The following is a 12,555-nucleotide window of genomic DNA, read 5'->3' on the forward strand; positions in this document are numbered from 1 at the left end:
ATGAGCGATCTTATATGGGCCATCCCATTTGGATTCTAGCTTGCCAAGGAATAACTCATGAGCGACAAGCATTATAATATAGCACCAACTTACCCTTCATGAATTTATATCTTTTACCCCGAAGGTCATGGAGTGCTTTCATCCTCCTCTTCTCTATATCTTGATGTAATAGAGTCTGCAATCGTATTTCATCAAGATGTGCAAGGGAAGTGAACCTTTCTTCCAATGCTTCTGTCTCACCCAATGAATGATTCAGAGCAAACCTCATAGAGGGTAACTTGATTTCCAAGGGTAAGACACACTCTTCCCCATATATCAAATTGAATGGGGTGTGGCTTGTTGCTCTCTTGAATGTCTTGTCATAAGCCCAGACAGCCACATGATGCTTCTTATCCCAATCATGCTTGCCCTCAATTACTATCTTGGATAAAATCCCCACAAGCTGCTTGTTAGTACTCTCTACTTGACCATTCACTTGCGGATTATATGGAATGGTTTTATTATGTTTAATTTTTATATATTTCGTCAGGGATTCTATGACCTTGTTTAGAAAGTGTGTCCCATGATCAAACACTAATTCTTTTAGTGGATTGAAATGGTAGGCAATTTGTTACATGATAAAACTAGATGTTTTCTTGTCATTGTCCTTCATTGTAGCTCAAGCTTCAGAAAGACCACTTTGTAAAGTAGTCTGTTGCCACAATGATATAATGCTGCCATGTAGTCAACAAAGGATGTATAGGTCCAACAAAATTGCTGCCCCACTTCTTGAATGGTAGTATAGCCATGATAGGAGTCAGTGGGCACTTTCTGTTTTCCCTACTGTCATGTCTCAGATATATATCACATGTCTTGACATATGCAAAAGCATCTTAGAAAATGGATGGCCACCAATATCCACTTATCAAAGCTTTCTGTGCTGACAACTATCCAGCAAAGTGCCCTCCACAAGTAGATTCATGGTACTCCTCTACGATAAACAAGATCTCATCATGCAACATGACACATCGGTAATAAATATCATCGATACCTTGCTAGTATAATATTCATGAAATCGAGGAAATTTTCAAGGGATGTTGCCTAATTTTCCTCTTTTTAGGCTTTGATAAAGCAACTCGAGCCACTCCTGTAGATAGATATTGTGTTATGGCAGCATATTAGGATAGGATGGAGGCCGTATCAATTTTGAATAGACCCTCAAGGTCACTATCTTCAGCCAAGACTTCCTATAGCTCCTCGAAATCCACAAGACATTCAAGGATGCTCTCCAACTTTGGCAGCTTACTCCTAATTTCATAGTCAAACTCCTACAAGGTGATCAACCATCTCGCTGTAGACGGTTAGGCAGTTGCAACATATTCATCCATAGCCTCAATCCCTCTGTCTTCGTATAAAATATCAACTTTTCATAGATGATGTAATGCCTAAATTTCTTTGTCACAAATACCACCCCAAGGCACAGCTCCTCCATGTAGATATAATTAATCTCAGATATTCCCAATTTATTGCTAGCAAATGCAATTGGATGATACCACTTTTCTCCCAAATTTGGACTAAACAGCAGTTGATGCTATGCATTGTGGCTGCTGAAAATATATAGAAGGCCTCACTACTTTTGGGTGCTTTCAGGACTAGTTCTTTTGCTAGTTCCTACTTTACATGCTCAAAGGATACTTGACATGGGTCACTCCAAACGAACAGATAGTTATATTAAAGGACAATAGATTCATCAATGGCAACATCCTCTCCACACTAGTGCATTGATAAATCTTTGATAGTATCCCACTTATGAGAAAAAGCTATGTACTTCTTCAAGAGTACATGGTGGACTCATGGCATCATTAACCTTTATCGTTTTATAATTGATTGCAACACCAACCGAGCTAACCACATGGCCCAATAGCAATCCATAGGGCACTCCAAAGATGCACTTTCTTGGATTAAGAGCAATGCAAAACTGCTTGCAATGCTCAAAATATTTTCGTAAAATAATCAGTTGTCTTTCTCTTGTGGTGTGTAGAGGCGAGCTCAAGCTCAAAATATTTTTGTAAAATAATCAGTTGTCTTTCTCTTGTGGTGTGTAGAGGCGAGCTCAAGCTCAAAATATTTTCGTAAAATAATCAATTATCTCTCTCTTATGGTGTGTAGAGGTGAGCTCAAGCATCAACCACCAAGACCCATGGACCGCTTATTGTTCAAGAGTTTCAAGTGAGCACTAATGGCTACCTCTCACATAGCCAACATGCTATCCCTCTCTACGAGTGTAGTGAGCTTACCTCAATGCTCGATTGAGTTGCTTCCTCTCTCAAGCACTCTGATAGCTCCATGATTTGTGATGCACCCTCAAGCCTCCTCAAGCCTCTTCCTTCAAGCTCCATCCTCCATGGCCATGCATGCGTGATGAGAGAAGAGAAGAGAAGAAGAAGAGAGGAAATGGAGGAGGGCTTCACCTCCAAGATCCCTCACCCTCACACACTCACTCCCTTACTCACTCACCCTCCCTCCCTCAAGAACTCACAAACAAGCAAGCAAGAGAAGAGAAGAGAAGAAGAGAAGAAGAAGAGTCCACTTTTCCACACACCAAAGAATGAGCTCTCATTCACTTTTTGAACTTTATAAACAAAACCCTAAATCCCTTTTGGGCGGCCATCTCCTTATCCCCTGTTTTACATGGCTACCGGCCATTTTTCCCATTTGTCCTCTCTTCCTAGCTTGGTCCTCCTGCCCATTCATGGTTACAAATTGCACAAGAGGGAGCCTGGCACTCTTTTACAAAAGTTTTGGTTGCACCTTTATATTTAAAGGTGTGCCTTCTTGCTTTTGGCTTCTTGTAGCATCATGGTTGTGTCTTGGACTCCTGTGGTTGTTCCCATGCTTTTAGATTTCCTCCGGGCCTACTCTTTTGTAGGGCGCCTTTTCTTTTTTCCGCCTTTCACTTTTCCTCTTGATGTCTCATTTTCCACTTCCTTTGCTTGCAGTAAACATTAACCCCTCTTAGTTGAGTGCCAGTCCCATAGCACTGCTAGGTGGTGAGTCGGACAGTGTTGCTAGAGTAGCCGAGTGGCTTTTTGAGTTTGTATACAAGCCCTAGTGGATCATGTGTTGGAGCGATTTATGGAATTGGAAGGTCCTTGCATTTGGAATGAGCCTTGGTGTTGGAGGAATTTATGGAACTAAAAGGCCCTTGCATTTGAAATAAGTCGTGGTGTTGGAGGGATTTATGGAACTGAAAGGCCCTTGCATTTGGAATGATCCCTGGTGTTGGAGGGATTTATGAAACTGAAGGGCCCTAATACGAGCCATGGTGGAAGGTGTGTTGGAGGGATTTATACCTTTGAAATTGAAGATAACATTGGACAGATCTATCATTTGGCCCTCCCTAGCTGCCTTCTCTTATGCTGTTCCAAATGAGCTTCTTCATTCACTTTTTGACTGAGGCCTTTGCGTCCACCGCCCCGTGCTTTGTTATGCCTGCATGGTGACATGTTGCATAAGATGGGGAGAAGTGCATTGCATGGATGATGGGGCCTCTAAAGCTAGTAGCGGGGCCTTTGTTTGTACATTGAAAGAAAAGAAAGGTGCACTACTTATGGGTGTTTCTGCCTTATCGTGGAGTGCGTGGTGCCTGTGCTTGTGGAATTAGGGGATGGGTCAAGCCCTCGGTGGTGTCCCACACTTGAGGACCCAATTTGTGCATAAGGGAGGTGTGGTGCAAGGGGCTTAGGGTGACTGGTCTAACCCTAGGCATGAATTACCTTCCTAGGTATGTCATGACCTTGATGTGCCCTAAGCAAGTGTCATGGGGGATCGAAAGGGCTAGGGGATTAAGCACATAGCTGGCCAACCAAAGCCACCAAATGCACCTAACTTGAGGACCCCTAGGTGGAGTGACTGTGATCGATATGTAGCTTGCGGTGTCTACATGTTTTTTTTTTTGCCCAAGTTACATAGTCGTCACAGAAGTTAATCTTCATCATTGAAGTGAGGTGAAGAAGGGGGCTTAATAGATTTGTTAAGAAATTGGTGGCTTTGGAGATACCCCTTGAGGTTTAGGCTGACTTGAAGGGTGGTGGTGGAGAGGAATAGATGATTGCAATGGGTAAAGTGGCTATCATTCATATCCTCTTAAAGGGCTAAGCAAAATGAAGGTAATAGAGCAGCCCGCATCATTAGTCGTGCAACTATCTATAATGTTAGGATCAAAATGGAGTACTGGAAGGCCGCACTCCTACGAGGTGGGGTCTTGCCTAAGGAGTATTCTAAGTAGTAAGGTAATTACAAGTAGTAATAAAGGTGGGGTCGGGGCATGAAGAGAATTCATTAGTGAATTGGATTAGGGTATCATACAAGTTTTTTGATATGAAGACAAGGGCCTCTTCATATGTAGTACAATGAGGATTATAGATTATAAGGAAGTCATAGCGGCAGTGGACACTGGAGTCAAAATCCACTCCCACCCTTCGAGGCATAAAGGTTGGGTCATTCCGCTCGAAGGGTTGAGTGTTGCAAAAGGCCATCCAAGTGTCCAGGTTGGAGTCACAAACCCTTCTTCTCTATTTAGGTTAACATTCGTAGCTAGCCATCTTCAGTGGCCCATAAGATGGGATTCTACTCTCTCTCCTCCAACCATCTCTATCCGAGCCTTCTTCTAATGTTAATCGCCTCCTCCACCACCTTGATGGGCAAGACCCTACGCAAGGTGGTGGGGAACTCAAAGTTAAAATCGAAGGGGATCCTGAACATCTCTTGCCTCTCCCAGATTACAAGGTTAGCATGGAAGCTCACTGAGGCATCATCCTCGCATGGTGGGATAGGTGCCTAGGGTGCCCTCACTCCCTTGGCATTCCATTTTCTCCTTGTGACCTCCACCGTTTGTTTTCTTCTTTCCCTCAATGCTGCCTTTCTTTTTGCGGAGTCTCTGTGTGTTGCTGCTCTTCAGTCCGCGGGGAAGGAGGCGATGGGACAAGCTCTTCTTCATGTGATCTCATTTCAAAGTTCACATCCACCTCCCTTTCGTGGCTTGGCTACTACTGCTCTTCTTCGAGGAACCTGAGTGCATCCATTTCCTACGAGGTTAGGCTTGTCAATAGGAGATAATGACGTTTCTCTTCCTGGCTTGGGCCAACTCCACTAGGTTGTGGTGGTGTGGCATCTACAGTCCTACTTTCAGTGCCCTATGAGTCATTCCCAATTTTTTTTATTGCCTCTATGGACTCTCCCTCCTCTGCCTGGGCGACATCCAATAGGGTATCCAAGAAAGCGCATTGCTCAGTTTGGAAGCTCACTTGGGCGGCTTCCGCTTTGCTTTCAGCAAGTATCTTTTCTTTTTTGACTTAAGCAAGATGACATGCCAAGGCTTTGACTCTTTTTTCATTTTGATTAGCCCATTCTTATGCCCTCCTAGATTTTGACAAAATATTTTTTAAAAAACTCAACATTCCACATTTTCAAATTATTAGTAGAAATGACAACAAGTCATATCTTTGAGGCTTTCCCCTTACCTCTGAGCTAGCTCTATCAGCCTTTGTTCTTGATCTTCCATTTTTGTCCTTAGCTTTTGCTACTCTTCCTATGCTAAGGCAGCCTCTTGGCTCTAAGAGGAGAAAATTTGAAGGACTTCCTATGCAATTCAGTTGCAAGTATCAAGAAGGAGCTAATGGATGTGATTGCAGAATAGCTACAGACGTTGAAGGTGAATACCGCCAACATATCCATTCCTACAGGAGGTGGAAGAGATGTGATGTGATCTAATACATGGTGCAGAAAGTGCCATCAAGTGATAGACTTAGCCACTGAATGTACGCAAAAACCAACCATCGTTGGAGCCTTCTGTTTGTACTATTTAAGGAAGAACCATACATAGGACATTTTCTCTCGATGCATGAAAGAAGGAAGAAAGACAAAAAAGTAAGATTCAACTTGTCCAAGATGACTACCCAAGATACCATACCAAATCCTACATAGTTTGGTCCTAATTTTGACCCACAGAGGTTTCCATATCAAAGTTGTAGAGGATGATAGTCTTAGAGATCACAGGTGGAGTGTTACAGATGTGGAGAAAATGGACATATCTCGCCAAACTGTCCAAACCCTAAAAGGTCAATGGACTACAAATCCTTATGCAACAGATGCAAAGGAGAAGGCACACTGCAAAAGATTGTCCCAGTCCAGCTCATGTGAAAGCTACCATTGATACCCAACAAAAGATCCAAGAACCTACCTCCAATTTGATGGAATTGGAAGTTGTCACAATAATGTGTTCCAAAAAAAGAGAACCCACAGTTCCAAAAGAGAATGTTTCCTCTACCAAAAACATGAAGTCTAATCTTCCCAAGAAAAAATAGAACGATACAAAACATAATGGTCCAGTACAAAGCCATCTAGTAGTACAAAAGGATACAGAGATAGGACCAGAGGTCCAAGAGATAGAGGATACAAAAGTACCTCTAGTAATAGAAGAAGTGCAAATGTTGCCACTTCTAGAAGAAAGAGGGAAGATGAAAGTGGGTGTTGCCCCATTCCCTAGCCGATTGGAGAAGCCCATGGATCCTATCAAAGAAGATGACTTGGTCAAAGACCTAGACACCTTTAAAAAAAACCTAACATTCCGATAGTTTGCTAGTCATGTCTCCCAATTGCCGAAAGAAATTCAAAAGCATAAGTCTAACAACAAGAAGAGGCCTAAGGATTTCTCCTACCACTGAGTACATGAGAGATTGGAGCCTCTTTGTCTAGGATTGAGAAAAGGAGGATTAAACAACAAACCTTAAAGTTTACTTTGACTACATGAACCTTATATCATCATAAGGGGTAGATGATATTTATCGTCATTGTGTTATGCTAGATGAGGTTCCCTTTATCTTGGAAGAGTGTCATGACTTCGCTTGTGGAGGACACTTTGTTGGATGATTGTCTATATACAAAAAGCCTTAAGAGCCGGATATTGGTAGCCATCCATATTCTAGGATGCATTTGCATATGTAAAGAGGTGCGATATATACCAAATGCATGAATGAGAGAATTAGAAGCACCCACTGACTCCTATTATGGATTTATTACCATTTGAGAAGTGGGGTATTGACTTTGTAGGTCCAATTACCCCATCATCCTCTACACAGAAGAGGTATAATATAGTATCAACAAACTATTTTACGAAATGGTCAGAAGTAAGAGCGATGAGGAAGGATGATGCAAAGGAGATTGATGGCTTCCTTCTCGAGAAGATAATTTGTTGATTTGGTTAGCCCCAAAAAAGCTAGTGTCGGATTGTGGAACCCATTTCTTGAATAAGGTGATTAGAAGCTTGATTAAGGCCTGGCAAATAGAGCATAACAAAATGACACCTTATAATCCACATGCGAATGGACAAGTTGAGGGTACTAATGAGTAGCTTGTGAAAATTTTGTCAAAGATTTTCAGAGAATAAATGAGATTGGGATAAGAAATTATACGTGGTGGCAAGGGCGTATAATAAGACCTTTAAACGAGCCACTGGCTACACTCCGTTTAAATTATTTATGGAGAAGAGTGTGTTTTACACCTTGAGATTGAGTCACCCACAATATGATTCGCAATTAACCATTCTCTAGGGGATGAAGCTACATTGTTTAAATGTTTTACGACTTTAGTACATCTCCATTAGTTGAAACTTCAGAGTTAATTACATCAAGAGGTTGCTAAGCATTGCATGAAGCAACTTTATGACATAAAAGCAAAGAAGTACACTTTTAGAAAAGGGCAACTAGTCTTGTACTATGATACATACAGGGAGCTATTTCATGGAAAATTAGAATGTAAGTGGGATGGCCCCTATAAGATAGTTAGAATAGGTAAAAATAATTCCATTGCATTATTAGTAGATCTATAGGTAGTGGAATTTAAGAATAAGGTTAATCTTAACAACATTAAACCTTATTATCTATAAGCATACTAATGGGACAAATGCATTGCAGCTCTATGCCATGTTGATCGAAACCTAGAAGATATGTTACAACTAGTTGATGGGCAACCCATTTTCTATTTAGAGCATCCGTACTTAGATTTCAATGAAGATGGTGGAATAGAGCCTTTGGTTTACCCTGTCAATATGCTAAATTTCAATTATCATAGTTACGAGTAGAGGAATTGACCATGGTTGGCTGTGCAAACCCTTTATGCACCTATATAATGTATTTCGATGGAGCGTCCAGGGGTCCCAATAAGAAAGGGAGCATCGGGGTAGTCATTAGAGATCCTTCTCGTAGAGTTACGATGATGAAATTAGCTATATACCTTGGGGTAGGCTTTACTAACAATATGGCAAAATATAAAGCCTTGATAATGGGACTCAACATTACTAAGAGAGGTTGTATTCACTATTTATTAGTAAAGGGGGATTCCCAATTTGTATTGAATCAACTGAATGGGATGTACACATTATGCAACCTAATCCTTCACATCTATTATCATACTGATATCAACCTAATTGGCAAGTTCAAATGGGTGTCTCTTTAGTTGGTTCCATGACATTGAAACCAATTTTTTGATTCATTAGTAAATTATGATTATGAAGAAGACCTATGGTCCTGGCTTGGATATATCTCTTGATGATGAGATGGAACCTAGTCGATTATGGGGACTATTATCTTAACATACTTTATATGGGAGACACAGTGGTTAGTTTGGGTGATGTAGAAAGTAGTTGAGACCCATGTACTTTTATTATTTGGATCCATAGGCTCGTTAGATGACATGTTATGTGTATGCCTCTTGTTGTATATTCAAGAGGTATGGGTCATAATTTGATGCACTTAGTTTAGGATGACTAAGAGCCCTATTTTCTCCTTGGAATGGCACATATTGTTGTATGTTTAATACCTTTCTAAGGGGAGATGTCGTATAACCTGTATTGTTTTTTTTTGTTAGGCCACAAGGGCCACCTTTTTGATATAGTGAAATGATTTATCTCGTTAGGCCAAGTTGGCTATGTGTCTGTTTAGTGTGGATGCATTTAATGGTTCTTTATTTTAGTGTTGCATTAGACCGATTTAAAGAATCACTTGGAGGGAGCCAATTGCTACGTGGATGCTTGTTATGGCCAGTCTAGATGATGTCTTTCCTTTCCAAGTTCCTTCTCTTTAAACAAAATGTGTCAATGTACTTAGGGGATGGGTTTTTCCTGTCAGGGACCAGCAACAATCAAAGCATGAAGTCCTAGGATTAGGTTAGGTATATCTAGGGGGAGATTTGAGTAGTTAGCCATATCTTGTGAAGACATTGTCAAGTATACAAAGAGTTGTCTTAGTGATAGGCCTAGTGATCCTATCTTGTTAGCCTACCAGGATGATGTTAGTTTCTAGGAGTTCTTGTTAGTTGTGAAGTAGTTAGGAAGGCTTGACTAATAAAAGAAGAAAATGATAAATATGTCTGAGATACCTATAATATGGAGATGTGTAAAAAGGGGAAAACAAAAGAACGAATGTCCATTGCCTTGTGGAGGCATTGTATGTTCCTCGGGATGAGTTAGCTGATGCCTTGCCCTTCCTGGGGGTAACCTCTAGCCAAAAGAAAATAAGGATGGTTGGAGAAAAAATAAAAGTGAGTGGAAAAAAAGGATTTAATGTTACCTTGCGAGAGCATGGTAGGTTCTTAGGTACTGAGACTAGACCTAAAGCTAATAGACGAAGATGATCATGGTGATGATGGTGGCGAAGATGGTGATGGTAGCGCAGCCTAGCGGCGGCAGCAACGGCACAGGCAGGCTCCACGATCCCTCTCCCCTCCCCTCAAGCTTAAGGGGGGGTTCTTACAGGCCTTTAAGGGGGGGGGGGGGGGGGGGGGGGGGGGGGGGGTAGCCAGCCAAGTGGCAATCTGCATGCTCCCCTCCCCCATGCTCTTCCAACACCACACCCACTCCTCTCACACTCCCTTTCCCCCGCCATGCGACGGTTGAAGGGGAGAGGGTTAATTAAAAAATTTGCAAAATTTTATCGATAATCCCTTTTTTTTTTCCCTTGAAGGGGTGTTCTCGTGGGGTTTTAGGCATGGTCTTCCATACACGACGCGGGATGGAGTTCGTTGATACACGTGGAGTAAGCACTTAGCCAAGGGTTTTTTTCCCATTGTGGGAGATTATTTTGAACTGCTTCTGTGCAAGATTATGTGTCTTCAATATTTCGTAGCAGAAATATTACAAAAATGCCTCGACCAGCTAGGACCAAATGCACCAAGGGGGACCTCCCAGTCCACTTAAGGTGCAGCAAGCTAAAGGAAGAGACAAGAAAATAGTCGAAGTCTTCCAGAAGCTTATCGACGGAAGAAACCCTAGGATTTTCCCAAGCGCTTTATGAAGTTTAAGAAGGGTGATCGAATAGTGGTGTTAGTAGGAGCTAAACTTAAAGGACATGTGAGTGAACCCATTGAAGGTCCAACCAAAGTTAAGAAAGTCAACTTGGCAAGGGAAGGGGACAAACCTCAATTAGTGTACATAGTGGATGACCTAACTAAGCAGAAAGAGACTAATCTCATAAATCTCTTTAGGAAATTCTTTGATGTATTTGCATGGTCCTTACATGAGCTAAAATGAATAGATCTAAGCATCATGACTCATAATATTCCCATGACCCTTAATACAATATCAGTTAAGCAACGACCATACACAATGAATCCTAAGTATGCACATGCAATGAAGAAAAATATTAATAAGCTACTAAATGCAAGATTCATTTACGAGATAGAGCACACAAAGTGGATATCACCCTAGTGATAGTCATAAAAAAGTATAGAAAGATTCGAGTGTGCATGAACTATAAAAGGGTCAATGCAACTACAAAGAGATTACCATACACTTAGCACATGCTAGAGAGAGTGGTAGGGGGAAAGCCTAAAATTTCCTAGATGGATTCTTAGGCTATAACCAAGTGCAATTCCATTCAAACGATAGCCATTGAATGGGGGGTGTTTGCCTACATCGTCATGCTATTAGGCCTGACCAATACCCTTGCTACCTTCTAGTGCCTCATGTGTGCTATCTTCAAGGACATACTCAGAAAATGATTGGAGGTATTTGTTGATAACTTGTGCATCCACACAATTGGGAAGATCACTTAGAAAAGCTACGAATTGTCTTTGAATGGTGTAGACAATACGATCTCTTATTGAACCCCTTAAAATGCCAAGTTTTGGGTGAAGCACAGTTGCATTTTAGGGAACATTGTGTGGAGGAATGGGATAGCCACAAACTCCTCAAAAGTCAGGGTAATTGTAGACCTTCCACCTTCGACCAATTTCAAGGGAGTTCAATGCTTCTTAGGTAACACAGGGTACCATTGGCGGTTTGTGGTGAACTATGCATTGATTGCTAGAACTTTGCACAAGCTATTGATAGTATTAGAGTGGATCGAAGAATGTCAACAAGCCTATGAAAGGCTTAATTAGGCTCTACTTTAGCTCCTATCTTAAAAGCCCTAGATTGGTCCATTACCTTCCATGTGCACATTGATGCATCAAAGTTTACAATGGTGTAGTGTTTTGCTGGAGCCCCAAGAGGAACACCAAGAAAAACATGGAATCTTCTATAAGAAAATATATATTGTATTATCAACAAGTATGTTCTTTATATTTTAATCAACCACAAAAAGAAAACCAACACCAATTTTCTCAAATCTTCACGTAGCTTTATATAACAATTCTCCCATGGATTTATAACAACAAAACTTTAACACATTCTTCATATTCTTCATCAAAAGAACAAGAGAACACAAAGGAATGCTCCACTTTGAATGAAAATTATCACATAGTATTCATCTTTAATAGTTTCATAGTCTTCATAGTCTCTCTTATGATCTCTCACTCATAGATACATTGCTTTGCATCAAAAATTGGCTGTCTCTCACTCATTCACACACACACACACTCTCTCTCACATACTCTCTCATAATAGTACATTATAATAATCATCCATAACCCCTCTTTCGTCGTGGATACCCCTCCCAAGAGGTATGTCTGATATGAAAGGTTAACAGAGCCACTACGGTGTCCTTTCGTAGCTCAACAGTATCACTATCACTTCAGTCTTCATCTACTCCCAAGAGGCATGTCTGATATGAAAGGTTAATAGAGCCACTACAGTGTCCTTTCGTAGCTCAACAATATCACTGTCACTTCAATATTCACTTGAGTCTTCATCAGTAGCTAATTTTTTCACTTCTTTGATCTATTTTGAACTTGCATTAATCTCTTTTCAAGGTTAGAAAACTTCCTCAAGCTACACATTCATCCATAGAACACCTACAAAGGCGTATAGAATAGAAATAGAACAAAGACGACAGAGGCTCTATAGAAGCTCAACAGAGGGTTACAAAAAGCCAATAGCAAGCATCCAACTCAACTAAAACCATTCAAAACTATCAAGGATCATTCAAAAAGCTTCCAAACACTCTCAAACTCTATCAATCATCATTTGAACCTCTCATACAGAAAGAAATTAGAACAAAATAGAAGCTCAACAGACTCAAGTAGAACCAATCAGACACTATTAGAACCTTTCACCACATTATATCTCCACCAAAAAACATC

The sequence above is a fragment of the Lygodium microphyllum genome, chromosome 25, assembly GCF_053477565.2.
Source record: "Lygodium microphyllum isolate KBCC chromosome 25, Lygodium_microphyllum_v1.1.10, whole genome shotgun sequence".
NCBI lineage: Eukaryota > Viridiplantae > Streptophyta > Polypodiopsida > Schizaeales > Lygodiaceae > Lygodium > Lygodium microphyllum.